A 16,234-nucleotide genomic window follows, 5' to 3' on the forward strand; every position below is an offset into this window, starting at 1 on the left:
GCTGTAGTTTACTGAGAGGGGGGCATGTGTGAAAGGAATGGATACGGATGTTACAGTATTAAAGAGGCCCCCTTATATTTCACCCAGGAAACACTGTGGAGAGCATCCAGGGGGAGTCAATGGGCTCAGGGAGGCTGGAGTGCCAGCTCAAGAGAGAACGCTTAACAAAGGCTGTGTGGGAGGGCTTCTCTACAGTGTACGCTCATGAAGTGGACCATTGTCTCAAGTTTTCCCCCAACTGCCAACCCACACGTGTAGTCACAAACCTACCACCCTAGATACACCTAATCGCCATGAAACAGCCTGCGTCCTCTGCACATCGGTGAACTGTGCCCATTTGCACATGCTAACTGTTAGACAGTTTGAACTTAACCTCGCTAAGTGCAAGAGGGCTCATACTAAAGCTCTTAAAAAGACACTTTGAGAGCACAAGGCATTATTCTAGATCACTATGCCTGTGTGCTGTCTGAATAATGGAGGGTTTGGCAGCATCATTTGGAAAATGGTGGTATTTTCCAGTGTTTGTTGGCTGATGTTAAACGGGAACTTAATTTTCCTGAGAAATAGTACTACTCAGCCTGTGGGCACAGCTTTTTTTTTTCTTTTTCGTCTGTGTCATCTTTGCTTGGACTTTATAGACACATTTTTATGGAAAGCCAGTGTAACAAACAAAAATGTATATTTAGGAAAGTGTAAGATCTTTAGAGCCTGCCATTTGGCGCTCGTGACTAAAGTTAATAGTTTCACAGGTAATTTAATTAATCAGCAGCTTTCACTGTTCACAGCAGTTTCAGTGGAAACTGCTAACGGTGTGGTCTACTAATCTCCCAAAAATCAACAGCACATCTTTCATTAGGAGGCAGTTCTGTAAAAACACATGCATAGACACACACACAGTACATTTCACTTCTATTGTTCTGTTATGGAGGGAGAATCTATATCTAGGTAGACTAGGAGCAAATTTAATTAATGACTTTGGTAAGTTCGACTGGCTAATCAATTCAGAACACAAAGCTAACACAGAAACAAAGACTATGCCAAAAGTTCAACATCTTTTTTTTAAAGCACCCCCAAATACTGATGTGACACAAGCAACACGTCAACTGAGCATCATAATTTGTAACTCTCCATGCTTATTAGGTGGTATCTCAGGCATTATTGGCTGAAGTAATTAACTCGAGCCACCCATGGGTAAAGGTGTTCATGGTACATATGAGGGCTAAGCCAGCCAAACTGGGGCTAATAATGAAATCAGATACAGTCCCGGAGTCGGGTCACGTGCCGCCAAGCTTGGTCACGGCTTGTGAAAAGTGTCCCGTAAGACAATTAAAATGCTGCATCAAATAGTGAAATCAGCCAACAGTAATTACTCCCTGCTCTTTAATGATACAGCTGCACAGGATCATAAAAGGATCATTTTGCGTAGTTAATTCTAGGAGCTTAAAAGTGAAAATATAAAATCATATTTTCCTCGGTGTAATTTTAAAATGATTATTCTCACAATTAGCTAATGGTATTAAGAGATTGGAATCTTGACAAATGGACTTTGTCTGCACCCCTCTTGTGTTGTGTCAAAAAGAACACCGGTATGGGCATTGACTTCCAAAAATAATGAGTTTCTCTCCTGACTTGATAATTGAAGATATAATGAGGAAGGGAGAAAAAACAGGGAGGTGAAGAGAGAGAAAGGAAGTGTGTGTGTGTGTGTGTGAGAGTGTGTGTGTGTGTAGGAGAAAGAAAGAGTGAGAGTGCCCCATATTTTTTGTAACAGCCCTGGGGGCTGGGCACATACACCCCCAGCATTGCAACCTACTTTTTACACCCTTTCCTTGGGAAAAAAGGCCCAAAATGCCCAAATCCAATCTGTTTCTTGTGACACCATTGTCATTTTCACTCTGCGCCAGCTCTGCCACTTCCCTAAATGTGCGCCTCTGTCTTGTTTGTTTGCATGTACTAATGTTGACTGTGAGTACATAAATTACTGCTAAGCAAACATGTAGACATGAAGCAAAAAAGCAGATAAACAAATCGTGAAACAAGGGGCAGCTTAGTCATACGGTAGATGTATATGAAATTTCCTCTGAGCAGCTTCAGAAATGATTATTTTATGTCTCCACATGTATTCTTTAATAATGCACTTGCTGATGTGAATGGTTTTTCGCTTAATATGAATGTTTTATCAGCTCAATTCATATGAGAGACATATAAAAGTAAAATGATTATTTTTTTCCCCTTATTGTTATTTTTTCTCTCTCTCTCTCTTCCTTTTCTTGGGGGATGAACCTCCATCACACTTATCGCTTCTGTATCTGCATTGTAAATTAAATTGAACAAGGGCACAGCATTAGGATGCAAATTAAAGACCTTCAAAAAGCATTCAAATAATGATAGGGAGTAGAAAACCAAGGGGGCATTTAGCAAAGTATTGAAGTTTTGCTTGGCTGCCTTTATGAGGCCCTCATAACCATATTCTAGGACTTCTGTCAACATGTTGATAAAATGTATTAGTCTCATTTACAAATGTTGTTTTCATAGAGAAGGTGCTGCTTCCAACCAAATATTGAGTCATTTAAAATAATTGTTTGTTCCACAAATTGCTAAATTTAATCCATCAGCACACACCGGCTCCTCCTGCTGCAGATGATTTTCTGCCATTTGTTCACAAGATGACATTTTCACTGCTAGAATTTCATACAGCGTTCATCTCAGATACAATATAAAAACATATATATCATCCTTCGTTGTGAATGATGTTTCTCGTGTCTTAATGACAGAGCATCTGCCGACTTTTCCTGTCTAGCTTTAACAAACTGTTCCTTATGGGTGGATTAATATCAAACCATGACAAACATATATACATTTTCGGGGTTGTTAGCAGGTCTGGGATCATTTATTGCAGCAGTTCTCAGTTGGTTTCCAAGAAGCCAGGGGCACGTGCAACCGATTGCTTATGGGGTCCTCAAAAGAAGTTTTCATAGATCAGAAAGTAGAGCTCCGATATTAAAATGGTTAGATCTACAGATTAGCTTTGCGCAGGTGTGATTAGAGGGCTGATTGTGTAAAATGAAAAATTCTGTTCACAAATATAAATCCATTGCAAACAATGTTTTACTGTCAGTGAACAGCTTGAGTTAATGAAGGAAAAGAGTCCTCTAGTAACTTTATAATTTATGTCTAAATGTCTTTTTCATGATATAAACAGATACATATTGCGTAATGAAGGATCCAGGGGTAGTAATGAAACTCAAATGAGATTTGTTGCAGCATGAATTTTGTGCAAGTTGTGATTTATTGTTTTCAAAAACCCATTCCACGCTCTCCTCGTCTCTCCGTGTATGTGCAGCACCTTTTGTTTACTGCAACTATCATCTCTCTGTCAATCACACTAGATTTATGTTATTTTCGGCAAACACAATAAGCTCGAAAGGCAGAGGTAGAGTCGCATGAGAAAGACAAAGCGTTTCTCTTCTTTCATCTGTTCTCCGTCTTTATCTCCACCTCTCGGCATGAAAGAAATTACTGCCAGCAGGTAACACATTCAATTAATCACCTTATTCTTAGATACAAGTAAAACATGTATTCCTTGATAGCGTAGATACAATTCGATACATCTAGATATTCCGAAAGGCACAATTCTGCATGCAAATTTTAAAAAAAACAACAAATCAATCTTAAGCTCTTTTTTTCTGCAGAAGATGTGTAGTGCTTTAACAGGCAAGAGAAGCAATTAAAAGCTGGCAGAGGGTTAACTAACACCCAGTGGAGCAAAATCGATGAGCGGGCATCCTGCTTGAACTAATCACAGTACTGAGGTGAAGCCAGCCAGCAGACACGAAAAGTACAGGAAGCAATGACAGGGCTAATGGTTTGGAAAATGCTGCTGATGAATGAGGAGAAAAGGTTGTGACTCCGTCTTTACCCTCGTTTATTTACCTTGCTTCTGGGCGCCATTACATCTTGAATATGATACCAAAGCGTTTTTGGATGACACGGCGTGAAGGATGGTTAGATGCCTGGATAGATGGGTTAACATGCACTTTTGAATGTCAGCTACTTTTTACTTATATGAACCAGTGACACTACTTGCCTTGCAGGTAGTGCTCAAGGAGGCTGGCAGCTGCTTTTGTAGACATTAAGTCCAACCGTCATTTAGACAAAATGTCTCAATACCATTTTCTTGAATGTCTTCTGTGTAAATTACTGCTTACAGCCTGTGAATCACTTTTTTTTTCCTTTCACTCATTTCACCGAGTGGCATCATCTATCATTTTGGGAGCAATGAGCAAGCTAATGGAACCTCTCAGCATTAACAAATAGGACCACTGAAGAATGCGCTATTTGTATCAGGTCATTGTTTGATCCATAAAAGAAAGGAAAAATGATGAAGGAGCGGTAAGGGTGGGTGTGTGTGTATGCGTGCGTGCGTGGGGGGTGGAGGGGTGTTTAAAAAAAAGTCTTCGTTCCCTATTGAAGACAGCAGTCTTGGCAAAAGAGTAAACAATGCAGCCCTGCATACAGCTTGGAGACTTTATGGAGCCATCTCCATGGCAACCCCATTTTCTAGTCATATCTTTAATGAAAAGGTAATGAGAGAAACATAACAGTCCCAACTTCATTACCGGAGTAAGATTCAGTAATAAAAACTGAATCAGAGCGTCTGTCATTTGAAGGAGCAACAACAGCAGCAGGAGCAGCAGGCAGCTACCAAAACACACTTTGGTCATCGAGAACGAGGAGACACATGCCTGTTCTGGTCAGCTGCTGATAAGGAGACGGGGGTCTCATTTCAGAGTCATCACGTCTTATTTACCTGCGTTACATTAAAATGAATTTAACTTTTCAAAATGTGTAGAGTCTGCCTTTGGCTTTATGGTCACACATAAGTTGCCATAAATTGTGCAAAAAGAAACAAAACACTCCCCCGAACAAAGTAACATTAAAAATGTCATTTTCTTGTACAAAATATGTTTATATTAAAGCAGATTCAATTTCAATAAGAATTATATCTGAATACCAGTTTTAGTCAGAGCCTGTTCACTTCCTGTTGTCCCATTGTGCTGAAAATGTCACAAGTTCAACAGGAAATGATCATGGACGGAACAAGATAGTTACATTTTTTTTTAACGTTTAAGGTAATTGTATTGATGATTAGATGCCAGAACTGAGAGCAAACAATGCCCTTTTGCCTTATGTTTTTCCTGAGTTCCTGAGTGGACTCACGTGTCAATAACATCATCTAGTCCCCATCCCCCTAGCCTTAACTGTATAACTCCAGCCTGAGTTCCTGTTTCTCTGTAGGTAACAAAGCAATCACACACCTCCAGCCCACCTAGATGGGTTGTTAAGCGGCTTGCAGAGGGAGCAACATTGTAGGCAGATGCCTCCTATATGAGATTTTAACAGGATGAGCAGAATTTAGCTGAGCCATCAGCTGTTGTGGGCTGGAATTGAGATCAGCTGATGCACTGGGAATGTGGGCTGAGCTTATTTGTATATTCTGGGTTAAACAGTGGATTTATTTAATTTTTAATTTTTATTTTTTTACAGCTGCTGTTGCTGAAAAAAATAAAGAAACCCAAACAATATATTTGTGGGCTTAAATTAGACTAAAAAACTGAGGAGAATTCACAGGCTGGTGAACAAAACCTCTCATTTCACATAGCTAATGTGAAGAAACACATGAGTGTACTTTTAAATAAAAAACAAATCTCATGCCACTGTATAAACTGTAAGAACGATTAAACTTAGAAGGTAAAAACATAAAAATCAACGTATATATGAAATAAAAAAAAAACCTTTTTTATATTTCAGATCACATTTCTCTTTCATACATTGCTAAATGTTCATCAAATGCATGGCTGCATATGAAGCAGTGTAAAAAATGCATTTTATGAGGGCAATGTGTTTTAGTACTCCTTACACTCTCATTACATACATATTTGACAGAAAGGATATTACACACGAGTGAGTGGAGGCGTGGAGTCGGGGGTGGATCAAATCCTCTTGGACAGTCTTTGCATTTTTACACCAGTCTGGGGATCGCCTCTTTGCATTTTACCGAAAAGCTCTGCATTCGTTTTGTTTGTTTAATTGGATATGACCTCTGGAAAGGGGTCGCCCTCCAGAAAATGAGATGTGGTCCCCTTTTGAAAACCCTGTGAGGTAAATATGCGTCACATTTGAAACCGTGTCTCACTGCAGCAGTTTACCTTGTCGTCCTCTCCTCATTATCACAGTAACCTTGTGATCTGGCCAATTTTTCAGTCGTAATGATGCATGATATTCTGAAAGTAATTTTAATCGGGACCGGGGAGATCCAGCTGCCAGGTATCAAAGTCTTTGGCTGCCTTCAGCAATGCACTCGAGCCATGCGAAGTCCACCAGTAGCCATCCTTTCTCACCTCCTCCCCCCACAGCCCTCAGACATCTTCCATGCATAATTAGGTAGAGTCCTGTGAGAATAGCGAACATTTTTTTTTTTTAACCAAGAGGAGGATTTTAAAGAAGCACAGTGTAATGTATTATTGTTTCAACAAGCAGTGGTCCCTGTTGGAGCCAGATACTAAGACAGCCCTGACAGATCCCTGACATAAAATCACCCAGATTTGGCATTTTGTCAAGCACTGATGCGATGTATTCCTACCATGCTGCAATTTAAATTTAACAATCTCTTCTTGAGTGCAAGCAAATGCTAACTGGGGGTTATACTGGAGTCAGCTGAATGATAAGTCGTTGGTATAATAAGAATAATGATTAGAATGACTACAGTCCAGATCTCCTATGAATACGTTTAAGGATAATTGCGCACAGTAACTGGACTACTGTGTTTACAAATGCACAATGACGCCAGAGACAGGACAGTCCGGGAAGAAAGAGTCTACAGAGCAGCAGAGGGATCCGTTTGCATGAATACATTCTTTCCTCATTGTCCTCTCAGACAGGAGGATCATTACTGGCTGGACACATGCTCTGGCAGCAACAGCCTTCATTATGATGCAGCAGTTGACACAGGTTTAACAAAGAGAAATTTGTCTAGCATTTATTTATCTGGAAGAGCAGAGTCTGGCACAATAATGCTGGCAATGGTTATACCAGGCTAAGGTGGATAGACACTCAAGTAAGTTGGCAGTGGCTCACAGTGCTGCAGCCTCCCCTTCCCCTTCTCTCTACCATATCGCCCTCTCACACTTCCCTCAGGTGCAATGCTTTCTCCACCTCGCACATCAAAGAGAAGGCTACAGAGTGAAAGGCTAAGGCGCAGCGTGGCACACAGTTCATCTTCTGTTGCATCCCGTTTTCGTTATTCATTTCTAAATTTGGATTTTTCTTGATAGATTAAAAATATTGGTTTTTGTCCAAAATTTCATCCGCAGCAAGATTTATTAATTAATTTTTTTTTTATATCATTAATGATTGAAGGCAGAGAACTTTTTCCTGGTAAAAGTCTACACTGAAGAAAAGCAGAATTGACCTTCTCATCTGTGGGGAAGGTGTGTTTATTAAGTACTGAGTTTTTGAGGTCTATCTTCTTCCTCCCAAGCTTTGCTGGAAGAAGAGGGTGGAGTGTTTGGCTCGTCCTTGACCTCCCTGTGAACCAAATCCACCAGGAGTCTGTTGCTGAGGAGATTAAAATCAAGCAACAATGAGGCACTGCAGGAGCAAAAAAAAGAAGAAAAAGGGGCCAGTGCTTCCTATATGTGGCACCAATCTGAAGCTGTGGTGTTTTAACCTTTTTTGCTTGTAAAAAGCCAAATCTCTGCTTCTGCTATGACAAGTTCGGTTTCCTGTCGGAGCAACAAAAAGGTCAGCTCCCCCCATTTTTTATTTATTTACGGAGACCCAGGAGGAGATAAGAGATACGTGTGCTCTGTATGTCTTTGAGGCATCATCGCAGTGAACTGTGGTATCTGTCGAACATCCAGGGAGTGCTGTGAGTGCTGCACCGTCGTCTTATTACAGACAGCAGGTGCAGATGGTTAAAGGCAGGTGCTCTGAGAGAAAAAAAAAAAAGAAAAACAAGAAGAAGGGGGGAAAAAGAACAAGCACCTGGTCCCTCTGTTGTAGCAGTCTGGGGCTGCTCTCACTATGATTAGCTTTGTTTCTCCAACAGAGCGCAGCAAGGAACAAGACCTACAACTTCATTAGGGCGGAGCACAGCAGCCCTTCTTTTGCTTTTGTCCTACACTTGACTGATCTAAGTTAGGATAGTGTGTCGGAGAAGATCAGCTTTTTATTATGCGCCACAGCTCTATCACAGGCATCATACCTCTTGACAAGAAAAGAGCTACAATCTGATGCATGTTCGATGCTCTGACTCACAATGAGCGTGCACCGATAAAACCCTTTTCTGATTTTACAAACACCAGTGCGGAAAGAGAGAGACAAAGCCCTCAGAGCTGACCCGACAAGCAGATCGCTCCTGCAGGAGTTTGGCTGAGATTCAGTGTATGATTCTGACCCTCTACTGACTTTGTTGCCATTACAGGTGGTGAGACTCAAAGCAATGCCCAGGAAAATCTCTATAATTACAGACTCAGGATACTGTAGTGTATCTTCAAGGACGAGCAGAGGAAATGATTGCCGTACAGTGTTTGTATTGTCAGAGTTTGTATGCCCGCAGATTTGCTTTATTCATGGCCTCACTTCATCTGCCAGCCAACCATTTAATAATTGAAGGAATTATCAGGCCAGTGGATCCAAAGCCCCTCAGAAATGTGTCATGCCCCTGAGCAAAGCCTGCAGAAAAGGGGAGGAAAAAAATGGAAAGAGGGGCCTTCTAATTCAGTACTCTGTGTGTACAACTACGCATAACAAAACCCTGCAATGTTCCACCTACATACAAAGACACATGCACACAAAGTTAAAAGACAGAGGTTGATGATGCCACAAATGGCAAGCTTTGACTGGCAGAATATCAATACCTCATAACAGCGGGAGCCCATGCATGTCAGATAAATTTATGATTCCCTCCAAATGCTGCTCTCCTATTTTCCTCTGCATCAAAATGGGTGTTTTTGATGTAGCTAGATTTCACCATGCAGTTTGGCTAGTGTCCCTCATACAAAGAATGTGACTGACGCAACATTAATCTCCAAACAAAGACACTGGCACAACTACTCCACACAATTTCAGGGCTATGAGGTGGCAACGTCAGTCTCGATTTCTCACTGCTCCTTCACAAGCTGCTCCACTTTCTCCGAATTCTCATTTAGATCAAACAAAACACTCCAGAAAGGAGGTGAAATGGTACCGTTTAAATCCGTGACACACATGCACACAGGGGACCTCCTTCTCATTTTCTAAACAGAGTCGTGGCAAGAACTTTTAAATTTGCCATTATAAGGTGTGACCTACATGAGAGTGAGCCAAAGCCCAAACTCCAGCTCCCAGCAAGATTCCCGTCTACTGAGTATTCCAAAATGTAATGCATGAACATTAAGGAGGAGAGTGCTTCTCCTCTAAGACATAATTCTCTCATGGTTGACACACGACACTTCCTGGAGCATAGGTTAGAATATACACCGCATCTTTCAAGGCGAAAAGCATGCAATATTTATTTTATTGATGCACTGTTTGGTACATTAAAAACACGTTACCGACACCAGCCAGAGGTTGTAACATAATATAATCTCTTTGACAGTGACATATGAAATACACCCCTTAGCTGACATTCATGAATAATGGCAGCTGTTTGGAAAAACTCTGAGGTTTATTTTCAAATAGGTTTCAGTTGCAATGCTGCAAAACAGCTATCCTGCTGTTTGGGTTTAGTGAGTAGGTGCTAGGAAATGCATCTTTTATATATTGTATGAGCGCAGGACATTTTAACACGTATTTAACAAAAAGAACAGGAAGTAAGGGAGGAAGGAAGGATGGAAGGAGAAGATTTTGAGATAATGACTTGACTACACATTTACTGACAAATTAAAAACTAGAGACTTAACATTGCAGAGATATTTCATCATGTGCAAGGTGCTTTGTGTTATTTTTATGGCAGAGCTCCCTCAGAATAGAATCTCTGGGTTAAAGTGGCAGTCGTTCACTCTTTCCAGCGTCTGTGTGAAGGGGTAGTGTATTCTGCGTGGACTAGGGGCTTCGTTAAGGGTGGCAAGCCCAGGGAGTGCTCCTGAGGCAGCTGAAAGAGAGCCGAAGCACTACCAAGACTAAGTAAGAACATACCAGCCCTTTGCTCACATAGCTGCCAATAATTTTCTAGCTCCAGACCATAATCCTGTAAAGGTTACGATAACACTGGACTCTATAGATAACTTGTGACATCTGAAAGTGTTCCTTTGGCAACATTGTAACAACACAGATCGAAAGTTACAAGAAAGTGGTCGGTGAGATTATCAGAAAAAATACCTGTTTTACAAGAGACATTTTTCAGTTATCAGGGTAAGAGAGAAGAACTGCTCAAGTATCCTTAAGGGTGAGTGACAGTGAACCAGCATCTTCAATGCTGGGATACTAAAAACTGAAGCATCCATCCATTCACTTCTACTAACCAATTTAGTGTCAAGGTTGGCCTGGAGCCTATCCCAGAGGTCATAGGGCAAGAGGCAGGGTACACCCTGGACAACTTGTTAGGGTGTACCCCAGTAGGGTGTTAGCTAACTCAGACACAGGGACAACCTTTCATGCTCAGAGTTACAGTCAATTTAGAATCACTAGTTAATCTAACATACACATCTTTGGACTGTGGGAAGTCAGAGAATCCAGAGAAAACCTATCCAAACACAAGGAGAATGTGACAAGTCAATGCAGAAAGGCCCCAGCGAGCTAGTGGATGTGAACTCTTAGTAGATGATGATCATGAGGTAGGGCTGGGTTGGAAAGTGGCATGCAGATGTATAGCAATTGCAGGGAGTTGCTATAACTCAGCGATCCCCAACCTTTTTTGCGCCACGGACAATATTTTAGGCCCGACAATATTTTCACGGACTGGCCTTTAAGGTGTCGCGGATAAATACAACAAAATAAAACTAGTACCGGTACCGAAAAAAAGAAGATTTATTCATAATAGACGTGAAAAGACCCAGGAAAACCGAGTAAACGATAAAAACGATAACAAAATAACGCTGAAAACCGATAAAAACTCTGAAAACCATACATTTCACCCCTGAGCCTCAACTCTCGCGGCCCGGTACCAAACGACTCCCGGACCCGAGGCCCGGGGGTTGGGGACCGCTGCTATAACTTAAAACATCTATCCAGTGAACCATCAGCCTGGGTGGGCCAGGTAGCAGGAACTGCAACTCAGCTTAACTTCTGTGTACGTCTACAATGATATGAGTGACTTTTTAGTCACCCCATTTAATGTTTTCCAACCTAATTTTAAGCTGAAAGTGAAACCTGGACACAAAAACAGGACTGGCATGTAACACAAAGTGTAGCAACCTTGTCCCCCTGTTAAATTCAAACCCAGCCATCATTCCCCCTCCCCTGAGTTCCACCCCATCTGTTCCTCTGGTAGAAAAGTGAGGCAAGAGGGGGAAGGAGGAGAAATAGGGGTTGGGGAAGTGAGGTGAGGATAAAATCAGGATTCGATCTTCAGATAGAGGAGGTACAGATGATGGTTAAAAGGTGGTGGGTGTTTTGCATGTGAAAGGAGCAACAGAGTGAGTGAGGAGGAAAGCCAAAATCCAGTTGTCAACCACTTGACAAATTGCTTGTTTGGTTCTTCTGAATGTGCAAGTAGTCTTATAAGCAGATGTGGCTGTAAAATGACTGGAGACAATTTTGTTGACAGGTTGTAACAACATCACACCATATTTTGTGTGAATGTGTGAAGCTGGAACTTGTGATCGCTGTAAAATGAGGACGTTTGAAACCGAATAAAAGAACTCTGCTGCCGCTGATGTAGCTATCAAAAGGCTTTCGGTAACAGCAACAGTGCATAACTCCTTTCAGACTAATTAAACGTCTGGTTTCTGCAAAGGTTTAACTTATCAAGTGTACCAAGCAATATTAGTTTAATTTCAAGAAACAGTGTCTTCTTACATTTGATCACCCACACTGCGATTCTACAAATGTTAGTTTTCAGAGAAACCACTTTGTGTTGAATAAATACTTCCAGTACAAAAAAATCAGCACAGCGAGATTTTTTTCCTCCTTTAAAGTGCATCTTGAATATACAATAAAACACAAAGATAGCTCAAGGATTAGGTGTTCTTATCTGCCTCTAGCCCAGTATTCAGACTGCTTTACGTTTCTTATTTCCTCCCTTTGTTTGTCTGCCATGGCACGCACAACTCCTGTCACTTTCCCAGGCTTGTAAATGAAAGTGGTGGCCTGGTAGTCACTTCTGTGCGGCCATGCATAAGAGAACCTCCTCCCTCCCCCCTTGACCTGCAGTTGCCACTCAGACTGACATGTCTTGTTTTGTCTCCAAAATTCCTCCTTAGCCAAAGGTCAAGGTTCAGTTTGCAGCGGGTGGGAGATTCCCCTGCCACATATGGAGGCAAATTAGCGAACTGACTGGATTTGTTGGGAAGGTTGCTTGTGGTATGACAAACATATCCTCCTCCACACTCACAGTATTTGTTTATCAGGTATTTAGTCAATACCTAAATTCTGCATTATGCATGAGGCTACACAATACTTAATTACACTTGCATGATTTGGATTCCTCATTCAAATTAGGCTGTTTGATACATGGGGTATTCTCTAGAGAAGATTTGTAATTACTGTACTATTTCTATTTGGCATAGAAACTCCTGCTTGCATGTATAAACAAGAAGAAATGTGAAGGCAAAGATACTTGTTCTGCCATATAAAAATATGGTTTTAGTCCACACTTACACAGTTTTCAATCACACAAATGGAGTTTCTTCTTCTCCACAGTATAATGAGAGCATGAAGGCTTGGGTTTATGAATTCAACATCCTATTTACCTTTCTACTACATTAAAGATCCTTAGCGAGGAGCACTTTGCGCCAAACTATTTGATGATAAAACCTTTGAAATAATGATTTAAATTTGAAATTGAGAAGCAGTCGCAAAGGATTCAGTCAGTATTTTTCTCTTTTGAGCCAAACTTCTTCATCTGGAGGCAAGAAGAGAAGCAGAAAGGATGGACGGGAGGAAGAGAGACGTGTACGAGGACATCTGTGTGTGTATGAGTTTGTACGTTTTAATTGTAATGGGGGTGTACATGTGTATGCATTTGCAAAGTCAATGTTTGTGAGCATCGCCGTGCATTCCTGTGTGTAGTTTGTCTCTTGCCGAGTGCTTGATTTTTTTGAACCACTGTAAACACACCAGAGCCTTGTTAACGATGCCACTCAGAGTTAATGCTCAAAACAACTTTCAACTGAAAATCCGCTTTTCAGGAAAGTCTGAATTCCACGCTTATTACTGCAGAATAAATGCTGATCCGCACTCCACCTCAACGTGGCGTCGGAAATCTTTGGCAGAAACTACAAATTCCCTTTTTAAACATAGCACAGAGTGTGTGTACACCAGGTAAACTGTATTTCCATAAACTGTCATTTCAGGATGCACTCTCGCCCCACGCACGTCAAAATTTCCACAGTAGGTTGCTGACAAGGGGTGGGGGGGACATTTGCAGTACGTGGAATAAATCCTATCTTTTCTTTTTCTGCTGTTAAAATATATCTGACATATTCAAGGAGTGAAAGAAATGCAACAGAGACATGCATCCGCTACCAGTAAAACCCACAAAGATGCCTCAAAAAACTTCATATGGATGCTGACAACAGTGCACTGTGTGTTGAGGTTGCCCTCTGCTGGGCTCTTTTTTGCAACTTTGGAAGATAAGTTTAACTGCTTCAAGGCACAATATAATGTTACTAGATTAACATTTTAACAGAGCATTTACACCAGACTTCACTTCATAGAGGGAGGTGCTAAGCTATAGGCTGCCGAAGGTGCAGAACAGTTTGACAAAGATTAAATGCTGGCGTAGATGCATAAGTAATTGGAAGGATGGGAATGTAAATACCTCAGAGCAAATTTATTATTATCAGGAGATTGACTTCTTGCTCTTATTGCATTTGCTGTTTAGAATAAGAAGAAATAATAGCTTCATATTTTATTCTGAAAGTTGTTGTGTTTTTTTTTTTAATATTTGCATGTTAATAGCTGTAAAAAACCTATTCAAACTACCATAAGAGCCCTCAATCAATCATAGCAGCGTACTTATGATAAGGAGCACAATTCCGCTTTTGTATGTATCCTGTGGAGCGTCGCCTTGACTTTGAGAACAGATTAATAAAAGAAAACCTGCCCGGAAATGAATAGGTGTGGAGCCTTTGCACATTGCATTGCCTTTGTCTTTGATTTGATTGTTGTCACACAATGCTTGAGCTATTTGATGTCAAGACACTGGGAAATTCGAAGATTTGATCACAAATAAAATCAGTGAAGAAAACTAGCATAAAAATGATTGCCTATGATTTTCTGATGATTGTCTTATTATAGATTTGCTATGTGAAAAGTGACTCCGGAAATCTCCCTTTGTGTCGGATAATTGGTTTAAACAGTGTTTAGACCTTTTAATTAAGTAATAATTATTATCATACTTAAGCAGCTTAACTGTTGTGCACTGCTTAAAAGTCCCCAAATTATATTTATAATATACAATTGAGGGTTTTTTTTCCAGATTAATAAAACCTAAATTATTTTGGATCAATGGATCATAGTTACTGGTAAATAAAAAATCACTGATGTGCATTTATCTATTTCATATTTCAGCTGTTTTCAGTTTTAATTCCTGAGATGTTGCTTGATAGATTAATTGATAATAATATGATTAATCTGCAAAATAATAAGAAATACAAGTTTTCAAATAAATAATAATAGTAGAATAAATAGATTAAGCAGATTAAACCTGTACTTGAGCAAAATACTCAGTTAGTACTGAGCTATCATCCAAAGGTATTAGGTACTGTAAGGTTAAGCAGATAAGACTAAAGGGCATAGATCCCAAAGAAGGCACAAAGCGCACACACAACAGAAGGTAAACAGACACTCTGACAAAGGATTGAAGGGAAGGGCAGGGCTATGAATACACTTAAGGGTAATAAGGGAGAATGGAAACAGCTGGGGAAGAAGAGGCAGGTGAAGTAAATCCATAAATAATGATACAGGATGTAAAACAGAAGGTAAGACACACAAAACAGGGAAACTCAAAAGGTAAAATGAAACTGCATTTCAAAAGTAAGAATAAAGAAGCTTAAACTTACCCCCCTCCCCCCCAATGGAAAACAAACAAACAAACAAAAAACCCATAAGAAAATACTATACAAAAGCTCAAAAGGTCCATGACAGCAATCAATACTTTATCATTATTTTTTCTAATCAGGCTACAACTTGGTGAGCCTTTTGTTCTACAAGGGAAGGTGGTGAATTGGACACGAAAGATTTTTGGGTGAATTAATATAAAGCCCATTTTTAAAGAGACTGTATTTACCATTCGCTCCAACAAGATGTGACATTTGTTATTTTTCTATGAACACACTAACAGTGATAAAATTCCTGCACTCATTATTAATTCAACCCCAGACACGGGACAGCAAGGATATCATTAAAACACTCACAGACAAAAATCTCTACATTTAAATGCAACACACAACCTACACGCAACAGCTTGTTGAACTAATCCCTTGACAAATGCAAAAACACATAATTGTATGATCCTCATTTGAAATAACACCAGAAATCATTTATTTCCATGTTTTAAGAAAAAAAATCCCTTGGAGACATATAAATAAGGCAACAGTATTCAAAGTTATTTTTATGTCTTGGAAGAGTTTGGGGATTTTCAGTATATGGATGTGCTGCGGGAGTTTCATCCCATTCTCCAGTTTCTAAAGTGCCTCCCATGTGAATTGCAACGACACAGGTTTTTGTATTTCTCTGGGGCTGCTGCAGCTTCATCAGCATGACTGATCTCATTTATCATAGTCGCATTCAAAGAGGCCCGAGGTGTAGGGAAGGGAGTTTCAACGGCAGTACCATCAGTGCAAAAGCACAGATCAGTGAGCTGCTGGGGACCATATGAATGCATGAATAACAGTTTGTATTTAGGATTTTGCTGCATGTGAAATTCCAGGATGGAGGAGGTGTATGGTGCCTCATAATGGGATAAACAAACAGATCAAATGGCTGCACTGCACTGCATCATCTTATGTACTGAATTCAACATTCCTGTGTCCATATTTTATGCTGAGATTTGCAGAATAAAAGCTGATTTTATTCAAACAACAATACC

Source organism: Rhamphochromis longiceps, linkage group LG8 (assembly GCF_057381845.1).
Source record: "Rhamphochromis longiceps isolate RC_006_pf linkage group LG8, R_longiceps_female_GT1.1, whole genome shotgun sequence".
Taxonomy (NCBI): Eukaryota; Metazoa; Chordata; class Actinopteri; order Cichliformes; family Cichlidae; genus Rhamphochromis; species Rhamphochromis longiceps.